The following is a 21,661-nucleotide window of genomic DNA, read 5'->3' on the forward strand; positions in this document are numbered from 1 at the left end:
CCATATGAATTCCTGTGTTGTTTTTTCTAGGTCTGAGAAGAATGTTGTTGGTAATTTAATGGGTATTGCATTGAATTTGTAGATAAGAGCAACGATTTTAACCTTGCTTAACTTTGTCATGTTTTTCTAGCAGTTCAATTTAACTTGTCCTCTAATCACTAGCCAGGGACAGAAGTGGTTTATCAGAGGTAGCTAGTGATAATTGTTTTACAACCCCCCCCACCCCACCCACCCCGCCAGTTTATTTTGTAAACAAGTCAACCTAAGCAGCCCTTCATGGTCTTTGTGATCAAGGCCCCATCAACATGGCAACAGTCATGTGATTAACCCACCAATCAGCCTGCTGTCTATCATTATGACAGTACCTGTTCTTACATATCCCCTTCATTATGACATGGAAAAGACCACCACACAATCACCTTAAAGACCTTCCCCCATCAAAGGGAAGGTTTAAAAACATTCAGTCTCAAGCAGCCATTTGCCATTGCTTTGCTAAGATCTGGTCTGGCCATGTGGCTCTTTGAGCTATGGCCACCATTGTTTTCCTAGCTTTGGTCTCCTCCCCTACCATGGGGAGGTGAATCTCCTCTCTCTCTCTCTCTCTCTCTATTTGCTAAATAAACTATTTTCCATTCTAACTTCTGTACAGTTCTTTGCATCTTTTGCGTGGCACTGGATCCAAGTCTGACCTAACTAACATTTTAGAGGCCCTGCTGGGATTTTTGGGCTAACACATTTTGACAGTACCTGTTCTGTATGTGTCATTACAACTTGCCCCTGGAGGAATTAAGTGGCTTCATTATGTAACTTCACTGGGAGAAGAATTTTACAAGCTTGTGCCTGGTTTTCTCCAGACTTTGCCTCATGAGTCTTTTTTCTTTGCTGATTTTGTATGTATCCTTCCATATAATAAAATTACAGCTGTGAGTACACTATAATCTGTGTCCTTGAAACTGGGGGTGATATTGGAGACCCTATCATTGACTGAAGATAACCACTGAAATGAAATACAAGCCTTCCAAAACATCAGAAGATTTACTATAAAAAGAAAATAAGAGATCACTTAGTAAAAGCTTTTATTCTATCCTCCCGTCCTTCTATCTATAACATGTTAGAATTTAAGCTTTAAAATGTTGTAAAACAATAAGTGAAAATAGGCTTAAAACAAAAGATCGTATTGGGTCACTAAACAAAACCCAATTCTGTGCTTAATCTAAAAGATGACCTTAAAACAAATTAGTTCAGAAATGCTAAAAATAAAAGCACAAGCAAATTGATACAGACAAATGAAAACAAAAAGTAAGCAGGGGTTGCAATCTGAAACATATGACATAAAAAAATTTAGACCTAAAGACATTAAATGAGACAAAAAAGTTATTTAATTCACAATAAAAGCATAACAGTTATTGTGATGGTTAATTGTATAGTTAACTTGACTGGGCTCAGATAACTGGCAAAACACAATTTCTGGGTGTGTCTATGAGGATGTTTCCAGAAGAGATTAGCATTTGAATCAGTAAAGAAGACCCACCCTGACCATTGAGGGTTGGCATCATCAAACTCATTAAAAAGAAGAGGTGAAAGAAAAATGAATTTGCACCTCTTTTGAGCTGAGCCCTCCATCTTTATCTCCCATTTGACAGACACTCCTATTTCAGCCCTTTGGATTCAGAGTAGGATTTACATCTCTGACTCTCCTGGTTCTAAAGCCTTTGGGCTTGAGTTGGAACTGCATCACTCAGGCTTCCATCTTGCAGACAGTAGGCAGATTGTGAAACTGCTCACCCTTCATAATCTCATGAACCAATCCCTCATATAAATTTCTTTCTATATATCTATATGGATATCTTAATTGGTTCTATTTCTCTAGAGAATCCTGACTAATATACTTAAAATTCATAATGAGGATACAATTGTCATTATTATCTATGTATCAGACATCACAACAAATTTATGAAGGAGAAAATAGAGACAAGTAATAAAAAACAGACAAAATGCACTAGTAATAAAAAGTTCTACTTCATCTCTCTAGTATAAGATCAAGAAGTCAAAAATAAGTATATAGATGACTATACAACATAATCAAGATGGTAGATCTGCTGGAATATGCATCAAACTCTGTACCCTGATAATAGAGAATACCTTTTTTCTAAGTGACTTTGAAACCATTATAAAATTGACTATATATTAGGCTACAATTCCAAAATGAAGGAAAAAGAAGTAGCAATAACACAATACAATAAATTTTAATATGGTAAAATTTTAATATAGTAATATGACAAAGGCACAAAATGCAAAATCTTTTTCACCTTGAAATAATTTTTAAGACTATTATTAAAGGACTTTTGAAGAATAAAAAATTTAGCAGAAAATGCAGAATTTCTTGAAAAAAATTACTGAATACATGGCATGTCACAATTCATGGGATACACCAGGATCAGAAGGAAAATATAATGTTTATAGTATTAAATGATTATAGCAATAAAAAGAAACCTTAAATATATGATAGGATAGAAAAAAAGAACAACAAAATAAGCCAAAGAAAGGGATTAGTGAAGATAAAAGCAGAATTGAAGAAGTTAGAGAATTCGCTAATAAACAAAATGAAAGTCTGGTAATTTGAAAAAGAATTGAGTAAATGATTAGATAATATAAATTAGAAAAGGGAACAAAGTACAAATATACAAGAGAAATGGGATAATATAAATTAGAAAAGGGAGCAAAGTACAAATATACAAGAGAAATGACAAGAATGAAAATCAAAACAAAAGGAGGAAACAGGAATATAAGAGGGCATTTTGTGTAACTATGAAAATAAATTTTAAAACTTGAATAAAGACATTTTCTAAGAAGATATAAATTAGATACATATAACCTATGTCAAATATGACAAAACTGCCCAGAAGAGACACAAAATCTCAATAGGCCAGTTTCTATAGGAAAAAAAAAAAAATAGAGAAATGAAGAAATCTTGGCTTTCTTATTCACTGCCACTAAGCTCTAAATTCATCTTTCTAAATTTTGCTCTTTAATACTGGGGCTGGGACCATTTCATAGGTTCTCACTGCAGTTCACAGTTGCCTGCTTTCTTCTGCCAGCAGGGAGCACTGTGGGAGGTTGGAAGGCAGGAGCTGCAGGGAATGGACTTTCTTTACATTTGTTGCTGTTTCAGTTTGTTGTCTCCACAGCTATACTGCCCCAGCATGGGTGGTTAGTTCCACCTTTCTGCTTCTTTTGGAAACCCTGGAAAAATCTTCATTATTGCCCTGGGGTCTGAGCCTCCATTTGGCTGGGCCCCTCTTCTAAGATCCTGGGTTTTTTACTCTTTCCCTTTGTTGCTCCATCCCTAGGGGTAGTAACAACTTTCTGCAGTTATCTCTTGCTGTGCCTCAGTGGTCCCTTCTTGTTTCAGCTTTCAAATACTCATGTAATCCACTCATTTTAAATTCCATCTGTTGAAACACATAGTGTGCTTTCCCCCTCAGACTTATCCTTCTGTTGCTGTTTTCTCAGATGTAAAATGAAGAAGAAGAGGATGATGATGATAATAATGATGACTATGACAATGATGATAAAAATAATCTTTACCTCATTAGGCTGTTATGAAGAGTACACGAGTTAATGCATGTAGGTTCTTAGAACAAGGTCTGTAATAGAATAGGATAGAGAACCCAGAAATAAAACCACAGACCTTCAACCAACTCATCTTTGACAAAACTGACAAAAAAACATTGAGGAAAGAAAGCCATGTTTAGCAAATGGTGCTGGGGAAACTGGTTAACCATATGCAGAAGAATAAACCGGACCTTACGTCTTACTATATACAAAGATTAACTCAAAATGGATCAGTGATGAAAACATAGGGGACACACCCCCTGGACATTGACCCAGGAAATGAATTAATGGTGAAGTCCTCAAAAGCAAAGAAGTAAAAACTAAAATTGATAGGTGGGACCTTATCAAGCTAAAAAACTTCAGCACAGAAAAAAAAAAAAATCAAACGTGTAAAGAGACAACCCACAGAATGGGATAAAATGTTTATAAACTATCCAACAAGGTCCTAACATCCAGGATCTGTAAGGAACTCAAACAAATTGATAGGGAAAAAACAAGCTTATTAAAAAGTGGGCAAAGGACATGAATAGACACTTCTCAAAAGAAGACATACAAACAACAAGCATACATATGGAAAAAAAAAAAGTACTCAGCATCACTAATCATGGAAGAAGTACAATTTAAAACTACAGCGAAACCATCTCACACCACTCAGGATAGCTATTATTAAAAAGTCAAAAAACAACAGATGTTGGTGAGGCTATGGAGAAAAGGGAGCACTCCTATGCTATTGATGGGAATGTAAACAAGTTCAACTTTTGTGGAAAATAATTTGGAGATTTCTCAAAGAACTGAAAATAGGGCTACTGTTCGATGCTGCAATCCCACTTCTGGGAATATACCCAAAGGAACACAATTCGCTCTGTCAAAAAGATACTGCATGTGCATTTTTATTGCAGCACTATCCACAATAGCAAAAATCATGAGAATCAACCCAGATGCCCATCAGAGGTGAACTGAATAAAGAAAATGTGGTACATATATTCACTATGGAATATTACACAGCCATGAAGCAGAACAAAATCATGTCCTTTGCAGCAACATGGATGCAGCTGGAGACCATCATTCTAAGTGAATTATCACAGAAACAAAAAACTGAATACCACATGTTCTTACTCATAAGTGGGCACTAATCATTGGGTACAAAGACACAAGAGCAGGAACAACAGATGCTAGGTACTGCTAAGAAAGGGAGGAAAGGGGGATGGGATACAAAACCACCCGTTGGGTACCATGACTGGTACTGGGGAGGAGGAGGGCTTGTCAGAAGCCCAAACCTTGCCATCAGACAATAGAGTTATGGAACAAATCTTCACATGTACCACATGATTCTAAATATAATAATAGAAATGAAAAGTCCCTACTCACAGGGACCCTGGGAAGGTGCCTGTTAGTGACTAAAAATTCCCATCACTAGGAGACTCCCCAGATGCCTTGTGAAGCAGGAGAAGCCAAAGGAACTGGAGACTGAAGTGGAATTCTCCTGAGGCACTCCGAACTCCCCGGGAGGTCCTGGTACAAACAGATAACACTCTTTTCTCCTACCCTACCTCCAAAAAGGCTCGTTCGACTAGAAGCAGTCCTCAAGCTTCTACAGCAGCCCTTCAGACCCCATATCTTTAGGTTACAGAAAAAAAAAAGGTCAATAAACCAAAAAGGAAAAAGAGACAAGCAATATTAAGGTCTGTCACAAGAGCAAACCCTATATACATTATTGCTATTTTAAAAAAGATTTGTCCTCCCCAAACACCTGGCCAGACAGATTCACAGGGGAATTTTAATGAAAACTTTCAAGTGCAGATGCTTCCATTGCTGTTTTAACATTCTAGGACGCAGAGAAAGCAGGAAAACTCCCAAATCGATTTTTGTGATGTGAGTATAACATTGATAACAAAGCTAAAGAAAGATTTAGCAAAAAAATTATAATACTTTCTCACTTTAAATATAAAGATGAGAAATCCGAAATTAGGCGTTACAAAGAAAATTTGGCAGCACGTTAAGAGAATAATACATGATGACCAAGTAAGAAATGAAAAAAATGGTTCAATATCAGGAAATCTTTTAATGTAATCCATCATATTAATAGGTTTAATAGGTGTAATTTAATGTTGGAGACCCCAGAGCTTGCTTGTCTGTGGAACTCTTATCCTCTCTGTCAATATTCACTTCCCGGGTGATCCTAAGTGCTCTTGATTTCACAGCCTGTTTCTGTAAAGCCTTCAAGTTTATAATGGTTTTTATATTTTTAAAGGGTTATAAAAAACAGAAACAAACAAATAAAAAAACCCAACAGAGACTGTGTCTCCTAAAGCCTCAAGTGTTAGCTACTAAAAAAGGTTTGACTGCCCCTTGGATACAATATAATGGCTTTTGGAATGGACTTTTAAGAAAATTAAAATTTAAACATAATACACATTCAGAAAAGTGCTCATATCCTAAGCGTACTACTCTACAGATTTTACATGCTGATCACAGCTGTGTGAGAAGTACCTAGCTCAAGAAACCGAATATCATTTGGCTTCCAGCAACCATCTTGTTCTGGGAGTGGCCTGGCTTTTGTTCTTGCAAATGTGTACCCACATTTCCACTCCATTACAATCTTTGGAGTCGTTTTTAAATGTGTCTCTCATACTCTTGATTACTTCTTTATTAATTCCCTTCCAGAAAGAACTATGCCTTCAGTTTATCCTTATTTTGCTTGACTTCTTTTAACAACTTAGACATATTAACAGAAGAGTGAGTTCAAAACTATACTATGTCGAGGAGAATGAAGCTAACACAACAGCATCGTGTAGGATGGCAGTATGTATTTTTTCCCCCCAAAGATAGAATATAATGCTGAGAAATAACGTAGTACTTCACTTTAAATAGATTAGAGAATGATGCTTTGTGTCTTCAAGGTAGCATATATACAATTTAATGCCAAAGTTGCTATGGAAACTATTGAATGATTTAAAAAATGGCATAAATCCGTATAAATCATGAGTTTCTGATAATTTTCACCTTTAAGTTTATAATACACAGAGCTTCTTACCCAATGAGGCATTTATTTATTTGGTAAACATGTATATGTTTTTGGTCTTTATGCACTGAAATACTTTTATTGATTGAATTAGTCTGAAAACCCGGCCTGAATTATAAAAATTCAGTTTTGAAGACTGAAAATGGTTAAACATATTTGGTTTTTTAAGTATACATACTCCTTTTTCACTTATTTAAAGAATCAGCAATGTTCTATTAACAATTTAAATTACTACATTAAAGGTATTATTTAACCTTTTAGAAATTTAACAGGGATAAGTGATCTGTGGGAAAATGCAAGACTGATAACTCAGGAATCAATACAGTACAAATACTAATTATTGACTCAAAAGTGGATCTGAAATCAGTTTAGAAGAGATAATGGGAATCTGTGTCCCAGACTACAGAGACTTTCACTTGCCTTTTCAGAAGAAAAGGAAACATGAATTTGTTAAATCAACAAGCATTTGTTTATTTTTATTTATTTATTTATTCATTTATTTGTTTGGTTTTTGGTTTTTTTTGAGTCCGAGTCTCACTCTGTCGCCCAGACTGGAGTGCAGTGGCCACTCCTGGCCACCGCAGCTTCGACCTGCTGGGCTCCGGCGATCCTTCCGCCTCAGCCTTCTGAGTAGCCGGAATTACAGCACGCGCTACCACACCCGGCTGATTTTTTGATTTATTTTAGAGATGAGGTCTCGCCAAGTTGGCCAGGCGGGTCTCAAATCCGCGGGCTCAGGCAATCCACTCACCTCAACCTCCCAAGGCGCGGGATTACAGGCTGAGCCACCGAGCCCGGCTAGCATTTGTTTAAAGCGATCTCTCAACATCCTTCCAGCTTTGGGGATACAGCAGAAAACAAGACCTTGGAGCAAAATTGCTGTTCTCACTTGAACTTTCATTCTGCCAGTGATAGGCACACTATTAAAAAAATTAGCTAGTAATAGGGGCTCTAATGAGAACCATAGAGGTACTCCTTATTTTACTATTGGGTAGTCAGGGCTATGCTCGTCAGGAAATTATATTTGACCTGAATTCTGATGGCGAAAAAGGAGGCAAGTGGGTGAGGATTTGTAGAAACAACACTCAGATGCAGGGAACACTTGGACTGAGTCTCTGGGACATGGGTGAGCGTATTTCTCTCTCCCAAAAACTACTGGCTGTTTTTAGAAACTAAGTGTCCAAGTTCAAGTAAAATTCAGAGATTGCTGTGTTGTTGGACGTTTGGAGAGTGACATGAGAAAGGAAATTTTGCTCCTTTTGTTGACTGCCTGCTCTGGAGCCATGACCTCGATACTGCAAAATAATCTCCTGCACTCAGACAGAAACAGAGGATTCCACAGCAGTGATCTAGCTCAACTTGCACCCCTTTGCTTATAAATATCTTTACTTTTTCTTCTCCTTTGCCCACTCCTTCTTTCCTACTCCCTTCCCTGCCTCCCTTTCTTCTCCCTCTTTCCCTTTCTTTCTCCCTTTCTGCCACAAACATCTGTGGAGTACCCAAGGGGTGTGTGTGTGTGTGTGTGTGTGTGTGTGTGTGTGTGTGTGTGTGTGTGTGTGTGAGAGAGAGAGAGAGAGAGAGAGACAAAGGCCCAAACTTCAGGAAGTTTAGAGGGGACAGATTCATCAGTTGGAGTTCACCAAGAATAGGTGGTCCTCATCCAAGAATTCAAATGCATAGCTTGCTTCAGTTGTGGCTGATTTTCCAAGGCAGGATTTAAAAGTTCCAGATTCCTAAATATCATAACACAATAATCTCTTCTGTTTGTTTCACTTATTAAAGCAAATGTCTCTCATTTGTGAGAGTAACATTTTTGGCAAGTACGTTCTGAGGTGGGAGTGTGGGGGAAAGTGTTATGCCAACAGTGAGGGGGAAACCAAACTTTGTTCTGTAGCAGGAAAATAATGACTCATTTCTTTACATCAGGGTTGGCCTTTGGGATTTTCGTTTTGAAAATTTAACTCACTGGTGGCTAACACCTCCCCCCCCAAAACAAAACCCCTAACAAAATCATACGATGGACATGCAAATTAAGTCGTAAACAAGTGCGAAGGGGAGATTTGCTAAAGACCAATCATAGCATGTAGCACATCCAGACAGTAATACGTTTTAAAACACATTATAGTATTTTTACAAATGGGATGGGAAGAATTACTTATTGATTTTTACCCCATCTGAGTGACTCAACAATGAATACAATTGTTAACAGAGTTGACACCACTTGGAGATCCTTATTGCTATTTTTATTGTTTTAATTAACACCAACTGAGGCACTTCTTTAACTGGAAACATTATGAAGACAATTCGGAATCACTGAATCCACACTAGCAAATGAGAACTATGTGCAGTATATTTGCTACATATATGATTTAAGCATAGTTATATTTTAGTTCATTATAAATAATAACTAGATACGAACTTTCTATCTCTTTTCACTAAGAAGTAGTGCACCCTTAGTCTTGCGTTGCACGGGAAAGGACTGCTCAGGGCTGACCTGGATTCTGTCTTCCTTTAGTCTTTTTTGACATCTCCCTTCCCTCACCAGTTGGTCATGGAAAAGATGCTTCAGTGTGGGTTAAGACAATTTGGACGTCCTCAGTCTCTGCTTCTCCGATTGTTGGATATTCGATCTCTAACCACAGGTTTCTGTTGCTTTTCTTCAATGTCCTTTTCAAAACATTGGCTGCTCAAGGCTGCTGCTGTGTAGCTGTGTGTTCTCAGCTACATCTCTTTTATCTCTCACTAAACCCTCTAGAGTTGACCATCCAGACAGTTTAATCAATCCGGACTTTTTTGTGTGCATAGCAAACACACAAGCAATTTCTCTTTTCTTTTTTTCAACTTTAAATTTTTTATTTTAAAATTGTGGGGTACAATTCAGGGTTAGGCATACAAATATTCATACAGCAGGTACTTTTGTGGATGAGGTGTGCCCGCCCTTCCTCAGGCAGTTTCCCACTACTACCAATCCCACCTCCCTGCCCTCCACACCCACACAGTTTCCTGTTACTGTCAATCCTTTTCTTGTAGTATTACGATAGTTGTTCAAGGTCCACTTATGAGTGAGAACATGTGATACTCAGTTCTTTGTTTCTGTGAAAGATCACTCAGTATTATAGACTCTAAGTTCATCCAGGTTGCTGTGAAGTTCATGATTTTGTTCTTCTTTATATATTCCATCATGTATATGTACCACATTTTTGTTTGTTTGTTTGTTTTTAGTTGGAGTCTTACTCTGTCGCCCAGACTGGAGTGCAGTGGCCGCTCCCGGCCACCGCAGCCTCGACCTGCCGGGCTCCAGCGATCCTTCCGCCTCAGCCTTCCAAGTAGCTGGAATTACAGGCACACGCTACCACGCCCGGCTGATTTTTTGATTTATTGTAGAGATGAGGTCTCGCTGCCCAGGTGGGTCTCAAACCTGCGGGCTCAGGCAATTCGCTCACCTCAGCCTCCCAAAGGTGTGGGATTACAGGCTGAGCCACCGAGCCCGGCTATGTACCACATTTTTAACCAGTCCTCTTTTGATGGGCAGCATGATTGGTTTCATGTTCTTGCTACTGTGAACAATGCTGCGGCAATTCCCCTTTTCAACGACTGTCTGTGGACTGTCTGTGGACCCTGAACTTGATGCCCTGATGAACACCTCCACTAGTTAATGTTTGACCTGTAAGCTCTGATTTCTGTCCATCTACTTCTGCCTACCTTCTTGTTCTCCGTGCTTCAGATACACTAGACTTTTCCTAGTTCCTGGATCCACCAAATTATCTCCTTTCTCAGGGCTGTCTATTCTGGACTTGCTTGCAATATGTTCAGGGTGATGCTAACTGTTGCAACAAATAAACTTCCAAATTTCAGTGGATTACACAAAATTTACTTCTTCTTCATTGTGCTACTTTCCTAGTACTGACGTAACAAAGTACCAAAAACTAAGTGGCTTAACAGGGTACAAATTTATTGTCTTACAGTTCTAGAGGCTAGATGTATGATATAGAGGTAACAGAAAGGTCATGTTCTCTCTGGTGGCTTCTGATGGCTTTAGGAAAGAATCCTTTCTTGAGTCTTCTAGCTTCTGGTATGTACTTGTAATCCTTGAGTTTCTTGGCTTGTGGACTCATCACTCCAGTTACATAACTGTATTCTCTGTGTGTGTCTTCCCATCATCTTCCCTCTGTGTATGTCTGCCTCTGTGTTCAGCTTCCTCCTTTTAATAGAGACATCAGTAGTACTGGGCTCACCCTAATGACCTCATTTTAACTTGATTACCTCTGTAAAGACCCATTTTCAATAAAGGTCCCATTTGAAGATACTAGGAGTTACTACTTCAACATGTCTTCTTTGGAGACAAATTCAACCAGTGATACTCACATACTGTGGATGTTTCTGGTCAGTGGGCAGCTTTATTACCTATGACGACTTGGAAGCCAGATTCCTCCTGCTTGATTGCTCTACTTTTCCCATAGTCTTCAGCATCATCTATATCTAGCTAGTGAAAAAAAAACATGCAAAGGCACGTGATGTCATACCCATGTTGGCCCAGATGTGGCAACATCCTTCCCCCTCATACATGCTTGTGAAGGACTAGTCTCAAGATCCCACCTAGATGAAAGGGGAGAATGGAAAATGTAGTCCTTGCTGGGCAGGGTTTCTTCCTCATCTGGGGGTGAAGAACTGGTATTTTTATTGATAATTCATCTCAGACTAATATTTTACAAAATAGAATCAAAATTATTATACTTTAACATGAACTGAAATACATGTGATATACAAGTTCTATTTTTATCATTAAATTTAGCAGACATAAAATTACTTTATTAAAATTCTGTGTCTAAACACTTGAACTCCCAATACTAAATTTCCATATTTAGTATTTTCATAGACCACTAATGAACAGTTTGCCAGTGGGCACTGTCCGTGGCCCACACTTTGAGTAACACTGCCTTACACTGTGGAAAGAAGCATAATATTTGTCCTATAGATGGCTATCTCTGCTTCACTCTAATAGACCCTGGTACTTACTCCAACCCTGCCTTCACACTTTATTATAATTATTTGCTGACATTTGTCCTTCCTGCTCGTCACCTAGACTCTAAACTCTGTGAGGCAGAAACTCCATTAGTTTTGTTTATGGCACTGTCCTTAGCACTTAGTTAAGTGCTTGGCGTAAAATTGGAGATTAATAACTACTTGTCAAAATTCTGTATCTAGTATGTACCTGGAACAATCTTTAAGAAATATGTCTATGTCACTTACATAAAATTTGTGACATTGATTTGCTTAACAGAAACTCTGTTTTTTTCTTCTGCCTTTTAATGTTTTCCTTATGCCTTGTTTATCAAACACTCATGCCCTAAGTCTACATAGTATAGGAAAGAGGGAGTTCTTTGAAACAAGGGGCCTTATGAAATGACAAGCAGGTGGTCAAGCTGGCCTTGGTTACAGCAAGATGAGAAGTAATTATTGTCCAAACTCTTACTCCACATGGGAAACATAATTTTGTAAGCAAAATAACAATATTTTTCTAAAGAAGTAAATACTGAGAAAAAAAAGAGAAGACCCAGTGAGTGGCATGATCAATGAGAACACTTCCAGGAAGACAGAAAAAGAAAAATTATAGATAATGGCTACTGAAAGCATGTACCCATAGAGAATGGAATGCTGTTGAGTTCTGTAAGAAAAAAATTTAGTGAGTGTGCTAAATGTCACATTCAGAAGTGGTCCTATTAGTCAAGCAAGAATCTAATGAAATATTTGAGCAGAATTATTTGTAATATTTTTTTCTCCAGTAGCTGGAAATATTGTTTTTAAGAAGAACTTGGGTGAATTTTTTCCTAATTTTGTATCTCATGGTCTTTTTCACAAGCCTAGTTGCCACACGCCAGAAGGAATGTTTGCTTCACATGTGTACATTACAAAAAATAACTAACATTTATTGAGAAATTACTTATGTCATTTTGTTATTTATTTATATTTTTCTTTTCTGTGGAGATATGGGTCTCGCTATATTGCCCAGGCTGGCCTCAAACTTCTGGCCTCAGATGATCCTCCTGCCTTGGCCTCCCCAAGTGCTGTGATTACAGATGTGAACCATGGTGCTCTTCTTGAACTATCTTCTTTTATTTATTTTAACCTCAGAATCAAGGGGTACATGGGAGGATTTGTTACATAGGTATATTGTGTGAAGGTAAGCTTTGGGCTTATGACAAGCCTGTCCCCGGAGTGGTGAGCCTGGTACTCGATGGGTGGTTTTGTATCCCTTATTCTCAGTGCCCAGTGTCTGCTGTTCCCAACCTTTTGTCCATGTGTGTCCAGTGTTTAATGCCCTCTTATGAGTGAAAACGTGCAGTGTTCAGTTTTTTGTTTCTGTGAGAGTTCACTTAGAATGATGGTCTCTGGCTGCATTCATGTGGTTGCAAAGGGCATGATTTTGTTTTCCATTATGACTGTGTAGGATTCCATAGTATATGTGTACCATATTTTCTTTTCCCAGTCCTCCATCAGTGAGTATCTGGGTTGGTTTCAAAGTTTTGCTATTGTGAATAGTGCTGTGATAAACATGTGTGCGCAGGTTTTTTTTTGGGGGGGGGTAGAGTGATTTGTGTCCCTTTGGGTATTTAGTCCACAGTGGGATTGCTGTGTCGAGTGGTAAATCTATTTTAATTCTTTGAGAAATCTCCAATCTACTTTTCACAGGGGCTGAACTAACTTGCATTCCCACCAACAGTGTAGGAGTACTCACTTTTCTCTGTATCCTTGCCAACATCCATTGTTTTTTTGCTTTTTAATAATAGCCATCCTGAGTCATGTGTGATGGTATCTCATTGTAGTTCTGATTTGCATTCTCTGATGATTAGTAATGCTGAGCATTTTTCATGTGTTTGTTGACCGCTTGTATGTCTTCCTTTGAGAAGTGTCTGTTCATGTCTTTTGTTCACTTTTTGATGGTTTTTCCCCCTGTCAATTTGTTTGAGTTCCTTATAGATCCTGATGTTAGGCCATGGTTGGATGCATAGTTTGCAAATATTTTCTCCCACTCTGTGGGTTCTCTCTTTACTCTCTTTATAAAGAGGTTTCTTTTGAAGTCTAAGAGTGTGATGCCATCAGCTTTGTTCTTTTTGCTGAGGATTGCTTTAGCTATTTGGGCTCCGTTTTTTGCTTCCATATAAATGTAATAATTGTCTTTTCCAGGTCTGTGAAAAGCTAAACCTCATTCTTTATATGCGTTGTTCATGCTCTCCACTATAATTCTACAAGGTATTATCATCTCCATTCTGTAAGCGACAGAATGGAATCTGCTAAAAGTTAATTTCCAAAGTTCTCAGAACTTTAAAATAAGGAAAAAATTACCCAGTTGTTAATAGCTTCTTATTTTAATTTTTAAAATATTTTATTTATTTATTTATTTGAGTCTGAGTCTCACTCTGTTACCCAGGCTGGAGTGCAGGGGTATGCTCACAGTCACTGCAGCCTTGACCTGGTGGGCTCAGGTGATCTTCCTACCTCAGCCTTCCAAGTAGCTGGAACTATAGGCATGTGCCATCTTGCCTGGCTAATTTTTATTTATTTATTGTAGAGATGAGGTCTTGCCAAGTTGCCCAGGTTAGTCTTGAACCCCTGGGCTCAGGCAAACCTCTCACCTCTGCCTCCCAAAGTGCTGGAATTACAGGTGTGAGCCACTATGCCCTGCAGCTTCTTATTTTAATAAAGAATTCAATCATCCCCAAATCAGTCCTCCTTCAAGAATAAATTATCATAGATATCTTTTAGTTTTAGAAAGAGTAACATCTGTAAGCATATTTTTTTCTTTCTGAAACTTTATATTTTGTTAGGTTATATTATATGTTGTGCTGTGCCATATTGTGTTATTTATTTTGGGTGGCAAAGATTTTCTTAACTGATAACTGTGTAAACTGATGTGGGATCACAAAGAATTTTCAGAGCTAATATAATTCAGTCAGAGGAACAAAATAATTTATAGAAATTAGATTAACATTACTAAGGATTTCCTAGGCAACCCACTGCTTTCATATATTACCCTCAGGAGAAACTCTTGGGGTACAGAGAAAGCTGTTAAACTCCAGGGACAATAAACCAGCAAAATAATGTGTTGAAAAATGTTAACTGAAGCTGCCATTCTGATGAAATAGAAGTTATTGCTGCAAGAAAGGAGATGATGGCAACTTTCTGTGACTCAATTTTTTTCCTAGCAGTTAAATGTATTTCAAACTCATAAGCTTCTGTAGTGTACTGCTTGAGTTTCCTGTTTAGCGAACTCATTGATTTAGGATGGTGCGACCTTCCTTCACACCCTTAAAGTGATAATCAACTTAGATTTCTGTGTTCCTCCCTTTTTTTCCTTTGTGTCCTCTGGCTTGGTGACAGATATGCACCCCCATTAGCTTGGCAGGCATTTCCAGGCCATGGGGAACGGAGCTAGCTGTGTAGCTGGACATCTTGCTTTGCCTGTTGTTGGGGACACAGTAAACCATGAGACAATGTATTGTGTACTCCCAAAGTACTAAACATGACATGCTCAGGATGCACAGAAGAGGAAATTAATTGTGTTTATATGGATGAGGGAGGTTTCACAGAGGAGAAAAATTTGAAACTAGGTTTTTGAATGCACCAGACCAATAGCCCCATGAAGACAAAGTTATGTGTTGAGCAGTGCAGAGCTTAGGAGGATTCTTGAAACATAACAGGCACTGAATAAATATTTACTGAATGAATAAATGATTGAAAAAACCATTGTGGTATAATGGAAAAGTGGGAGGACTATGAAGATGAAAATTCTAGGACTGTTTCCCTCTTGAGTGTGCTCCTCACCAGCTGTGTGGTCTTGGTGAAATCACCAACTTGTGTTAGCTTCCTTCACTGTTAAAGTAGGGAAGGAAAAGTAAATGCTCAAATATCATTGTGAGTATTTAAATGAAGTAAAATATGTCAAAATAATAAAAATAGGCCATTAATACAGTTTGGAGGTTTTTTTGGCTACTGAATTTATAAGGACTTATTTAATAATATACCTTTTAACATTCTCCATTTTTTCAACTTTATTGAGTTATAATTGACAAATAAAAATTGTATATTTTTAAGGTATACCACGTAATGTTTTAATATATGTAAATATTATGAAAGATTACATAATCAAACTAATTAATATATCCAGCACCTCTCATAGCTACCATTTTAATTTTTTGTGGTGAGAACATTAAAGATCTATTCTCTAAGCAAATTTCAAGTATAAGATATAATATTATTCACTGTAGTCACCATCTTGTACATTAGATCTTCAGATCTTTTTCCTTTGGCATAATTGAAAATCTGTAGACCTTTGCTAATATCCCTCCATTTTCCACAATCCCTAGCCCCTGGTAACCACCATTCTACTCTCTGCTTCTGTGAGTTCAATGCTTTTAGATTTCACACATGAGTGAGATCATGCAGTATTTGTCTTTCTGTGTCTGGCTTATTTCACTTAGCACAAGGTTTATCTATGTTGTTGCAAATGACAACACTGCACAGAAGGAATATATAAGTACAGTTATGCATCACTTAATGAGGAGGATACATTTTGAGAAATGCAGTTGGGTGATTTTGCCATTGTGGGAACATCACAGAGTGTGCTAGATGGTGTAACCTAGTACACACTGAGGCTGTATGGTATAATCTATTTCTCTTAGGTGACAAACCTGTACATCATGTTATTGTACTGAATATGATAGGCAGATGTAAAGCAATGGTAAGTATTTGTGTATCCAAATGCAGAAAGGTTACAATAAAAATATATTATTATCTTATAGGTCCGCTGTCTTATGTACAGTCCATTGTTGACCGAAATATTATTATACAATGTATAACTGTATATGGACATATACAGATATATAGGAATGTAGGAATATATATTAATATAGCAATTGAAGGGATGTACCTTAATAAATGCCATATACAACAGTCCCAGAGCTAACATCATGCTCAAAAGTGTAAAGCTGAAAGCTTTTCCTTTAAGATCAACAACAAGAAAAGATGCTTACACTCACCATTGCCATTCAATATAGTATTAGAAGTCCTAGCCAGAGCAATTTTAGGCAAGAAAAAAACATCCAAATTGGACAGGAAGAAGTTAAATATTCTCAGCAGAAGACATGATCTTACATGTCCAAACTCCTAGAGATTCCATTGACAACCTGTTTGAACTGATAAACAAATTCAGTAAAGTTTCAGGATACAAAATCAACATGCAAAACCCAGTAACATTTCTATACACTAGCAGTGACCAAAAAGTTCCATTTATAATAGCATAAAAGTGCTTAGGGGGTGATCCATTTAACCAAGGCAATGAAAGATCTGTACTGGATAATATAAAACCTTGACAAAAGAAATTTAAAAAGGAAAAATGGAAAAATATCCTGTGTTCCTGGATTGGAAGAATTAATATTGTTAAAAGTATCTATATTACCTGAAATGAACTACATATTTAATGCAATACCATCAAAATTTCAATAGCATTTTCACAGAAATAGAAAAAAAATTCTAAAATTAATATGGAAGCACAGAAGACCCTAAATAGCCAAAGCAATGTTAAGTAAAAGCAACAAAACTGAAGGCATTGTACTACCTGATTTTATTTTTATTTACTTTTATTTTTTAAAGTTTGAAAACAGAGCTTATTAGCGAGAAGAAGATAAGGAAAAGGGAAGATTCATGGCAGAAAGACCTGCCATGAACAAGTTTCTCAAGAAAGGAAAATCACAACACTACCTGATTTTAAAATATACTGCAAAATTTTCCTAACCAGAGAAGTGAGAGACATTTTACAAGGAGAATTACAAAACACTGGTCAAAGAAATCCAAGAAGACACAAACAAATGGAAAAATATCCCATGCTCATGAATTGGAAGAATCAACATTGTTAAGATGTTCATCCTACCAAAGGCAATCTACAGTTTCAATGTAATACCCATTAAGTTACCAACATCATTCTTCTCAGACCTGGAAATGACAATACAGAAATTCATATGGAGACATAAATGACCATGAATAGCCAAAACAATCCTCAACAAAAAAACAAAGCAGGAGGTATCACACTTCCAGACTTCAAACTTTACTATAAGGCTGCAGTAAACAAAACAGCCTGGTATTGGTACAAAAACAGGCACATGGACCAATGGAACAGGATAGAGATTCCGGAAGCAAAGCCTCAATTCCTCAACCAACTCATCTTTGAGAAAGCCTCCAACAACAACCACTGGGGAGAGGAGAGCCTATTCAAGAAATGTTGCTGGGAAAACTGACTGACTACATGCAGAAGATTAAAACAGGACCCCTACCTATCACCATACACAGAAATTAACTCTAATTGGATCAAAGACCTAAACGTAAAGCCTCAAACTATAAGAATCTTAGAAAACGCAGGAGACACCCTTATGGAAATTGGAATTGACAACCAATTCCAGGTCAAAACTCTAAGTGCCCATACCATAAGAAATAAGACAGACAAGTGGGACCTCATTAAATTGACGAGCTTCTGCAAGGCAAAAGAAACCATCAAGAGAACAGGGAGACAGCCCACAGAATGGGAAAAAATATTTGCCAACTGTATATCTGACAAAGCCTAACATCTAGGATCTACAAGGAACTCAAACATGCTGAAAAGAAAAAAACAGACAGCCCCATTAAAAAGTGGGCAAAAGACATGAATAGACACTTCTCAAAAGAAGATATATGGGCAACCAACAGTCACATGGAAAAGTGCTCAGCTTCACTCATCATCAGAGAAATGTAAATTAAAACCACATTGCGATGCCATCTAACCCCAGTAAGAATGACCATCGTTAATAAAACAAACAACAAAAGATACTAGCAAGGATGCGGGAAAAAAGGAACACTTCTACACTGCTGGTATGAATACAAACTGGTGCAATCTCTTTGCAAGACAGTGTGGCAATTTCTGAAAGAACTAGAAATTGACCTTCCATATGACCCAGCAATCCCCCTATTGGAAGTATACCCAGAGGAACTCAAATCGTTCTACAAAAAAAGATACCTGCACATGCATGTTTTTTGCAGCTCTATTCACAATAGCAAAAACATGGAACAAACTACGCTGCCCGTCGAAGTTGGACTGGATAAAAAAAATATGTTACGTATACACAATGGAATATTATGCAGCCATAAAGAAGGACAAACATACGGACCTTGCAGCATCTTGGAGGATTTAGAGTTTATCATTCTCAATAATCTATCACAGAAACAAAGAACAGAGTACCATATGTTCTCACTCATAAGCCAATCTTGAACAATTATCATAATTTTATGAGGAGGGGATTAGCGGTAGTGGGAAACTGCCAGGCGCTGGGGTGGGATTGGCAGTTGAGGGAAACTGCCGGTGGGAGGGGCACACCTCATTAACAAGGGTACCCGCATAATGAACATTTGTATATGTAACCCTGAATTGTACCCCTCTTTAGAAAAAAAATGAAATAGGCCGGGTTTGGTGGCTCAGGCTATAATCCCACACTCTGGAAAGCTAAGGTGAGTGAATTACCTGAGACTGCGGGTTCAAGACCCGCCTGGGCAACTTGGCAAGACCTCATCTCTACAATAAATCAAAAAAATTAGCCGGGCGTGGTAGCATGCGTCTGTAGTTTCAGCTACTTGGAAGGCTGAGGCAGAAGGATTGCCAGAGTCCAGCGGGTTGAAGCTGAGGTGGCCGGGAGCGGCCACTGCACTCCAGTCTGGGTGACTGAGTGAGACTCCAACTCAAAAAAAAAAGAAAAGAAAAGAAAAAAAATGAAATAGAGTAGTTTCAGAGAAATAGAAGAGGCATATAAATCACCATTAAAGAAAAAAGAAAGATATCATTTTTGGATATACTTAATCCTATAATAAAAACTTATATTCATTCTTTGACAAGTTTGATGAGAGTTGAAATATAATGAAATGCAAATATATTATAAGAGATTTTCTCATGCTTTGGAGAGAAATCATGATATAGCATAAAAAATACTAAATACTACAACAAACATGGAGTGTTTGTTCAAGTTTGTTCAAGTGTGTACTATGTACACTTGTATGGAAACAAATTTGAAAACCTAAAGGAATTGGAAGACTTTCTGACATTATACAACCTCCCCAGGTTGAAACAAGAAGAAATCAAGACCCTAAATAGACCAATAACAATTCAGGATATTGACTATGTCATAAGAAAACTACCTAAAAAAAAAAAAGCCCTGGACCAGATGGCTTTCCAGCAGAATTGTACAAAACATACAAGGAGGTATTGATACCAATCCTACTGAAAGTATTACAGTGATTGAGAAAGATGGAACTCATCCCAAATCATTTTATGAAGCTAATATCACATTGATACCCAAGCCAGGTAAAGATCCAACAAAGAAAGAGAACTACAGACCAATATCCTTGATGAACATAGATGCTAAAATTCTTAACAAGATCCCAGCAAACCGGATTCAACAACACATCTCAAAAATCATCCACCATGACCAAGTAGGATACAAGACTGATTTGTAAGACCATAAACATAATTAAATACATCGACAGATGTAAAAACAAACACCACATGATTATATCATTAGACACTTTTGATAAAATCCAGCACCTATTCTTGATAAAAACCCTCAAACATCTAGGCATAGATGGAACATATCTCAAAATAGTAAGAGCCGTCGATGAGAAACCCGCAACCAACATACTGCTATACAGACAGAAATTGGAACCATTTCCCCTGAAAACTGGAAGAAGGCAAGGATGCCCACTCTCACCCCCTCCTGTTCAACATAGTTTTGAAAGTCCTAGCTAGAGCAATCAGAGACGAGAAGGCAATCAGGCGTATCCAAATAGGAGAAGAGGAAATCAAGTTATCTCTCTTTGCAGATGACATGATTCTATACCTCAAAAACCCAAGAGAATCTGTCAAAAACTTCCTTGCACTGATAAAGGACTTTGGCAAAGTCTCAGGGTTTATTTGTGCAAAAGACAATCAAATTTCTATACACCAATAATAAACAAACAGAAACCCAAATAAAGAGCACAATTCCATTCACAATAGCCACAAAAGAAAAGAAAACAAAGAAATACCTTGACATCTTCCTAACCAGAGATGTGAAAGATCTTTACAACGAAAACTACAAAACACTGCTCAAAGAAATCGAAGATGACACAAACAAGTGGTAAAATATTCCCTGCTCATGGATTAGAAGAATCAACATTGTGAAGATGTCCATTCTACCTAAGGCAATCTACAGATTTAACACACTACCCATCAAATTACCAGCAACATTCTTCTCAGACCTAGAAGCAACAATACAGGAATTCATATGGAAACATATATGACCACAAATAGCCAAAACAATCTTCCAGCAGAAAAAAAAAAATAATAATTTTTTTTTAAATCAGGAGGTATCACACTCCCAAACTTTAAACTTTATTATAAAGCTATAATAATCAAAACAACCTGGTATTGGTTCAAGAACAGGTATATAGACCAATGGAATAGAATTGAGATTCCAGAAGCAAAACCTCAATTTCTTAACCAACTCATCTTCGACAAAATCTCCACCAACAACCACTGAGGAGACGAGAACCTATTCAGTAAATGATGCTTGGAAAACTGGCTGACCACATGCAGAAGATTGAAACAGGATCCCTACCTATCCCCATATACAAAAATCAACTCTAAATGGATCAGAGACCTAAATGTAAAACCTCAAACTATAAGAACCTTAGAAAATGCAGGAGATACTCTTGTGGGAATTGGAACTGGCAACCAATTCTTGATCAAAACCCCAAGTGCCTATGCCATGAGAGATAAGATAGACTAGTGGGACCTCATCAAACTGACAAGCTTCTGCAAAGCCAAAGAATCCACGAAGAAAGTATGGAGACAGCTCACAGACTGGGAAGAAATATTTGCCAACTCTGTCTGACAAAGGCCTAACATCTAGAATCTAGAAGGAATTCAAATGTGCTGAAAAGAAAAAAACAAACAGCCCCATTACAAAGTGG

This window comes from Carlito syrichta, unplaced genomic scaffold, assembly GCF_000164805.1.
Source record: "Carlito syrichta isolate Samal-C Ts95f unplaced genomic scaffold, Tarsius_syrichta-2.0.1 Scaffold303517, whole genome shotgun sequence".
In the NCBI taxonomy this organism is placed as follows: domain Eukaryota; kingdom Metazoa; phylum Chordata; class Mammalia; order Primates; family Tarsiidae; genus Carlito; species Carlito syrichta.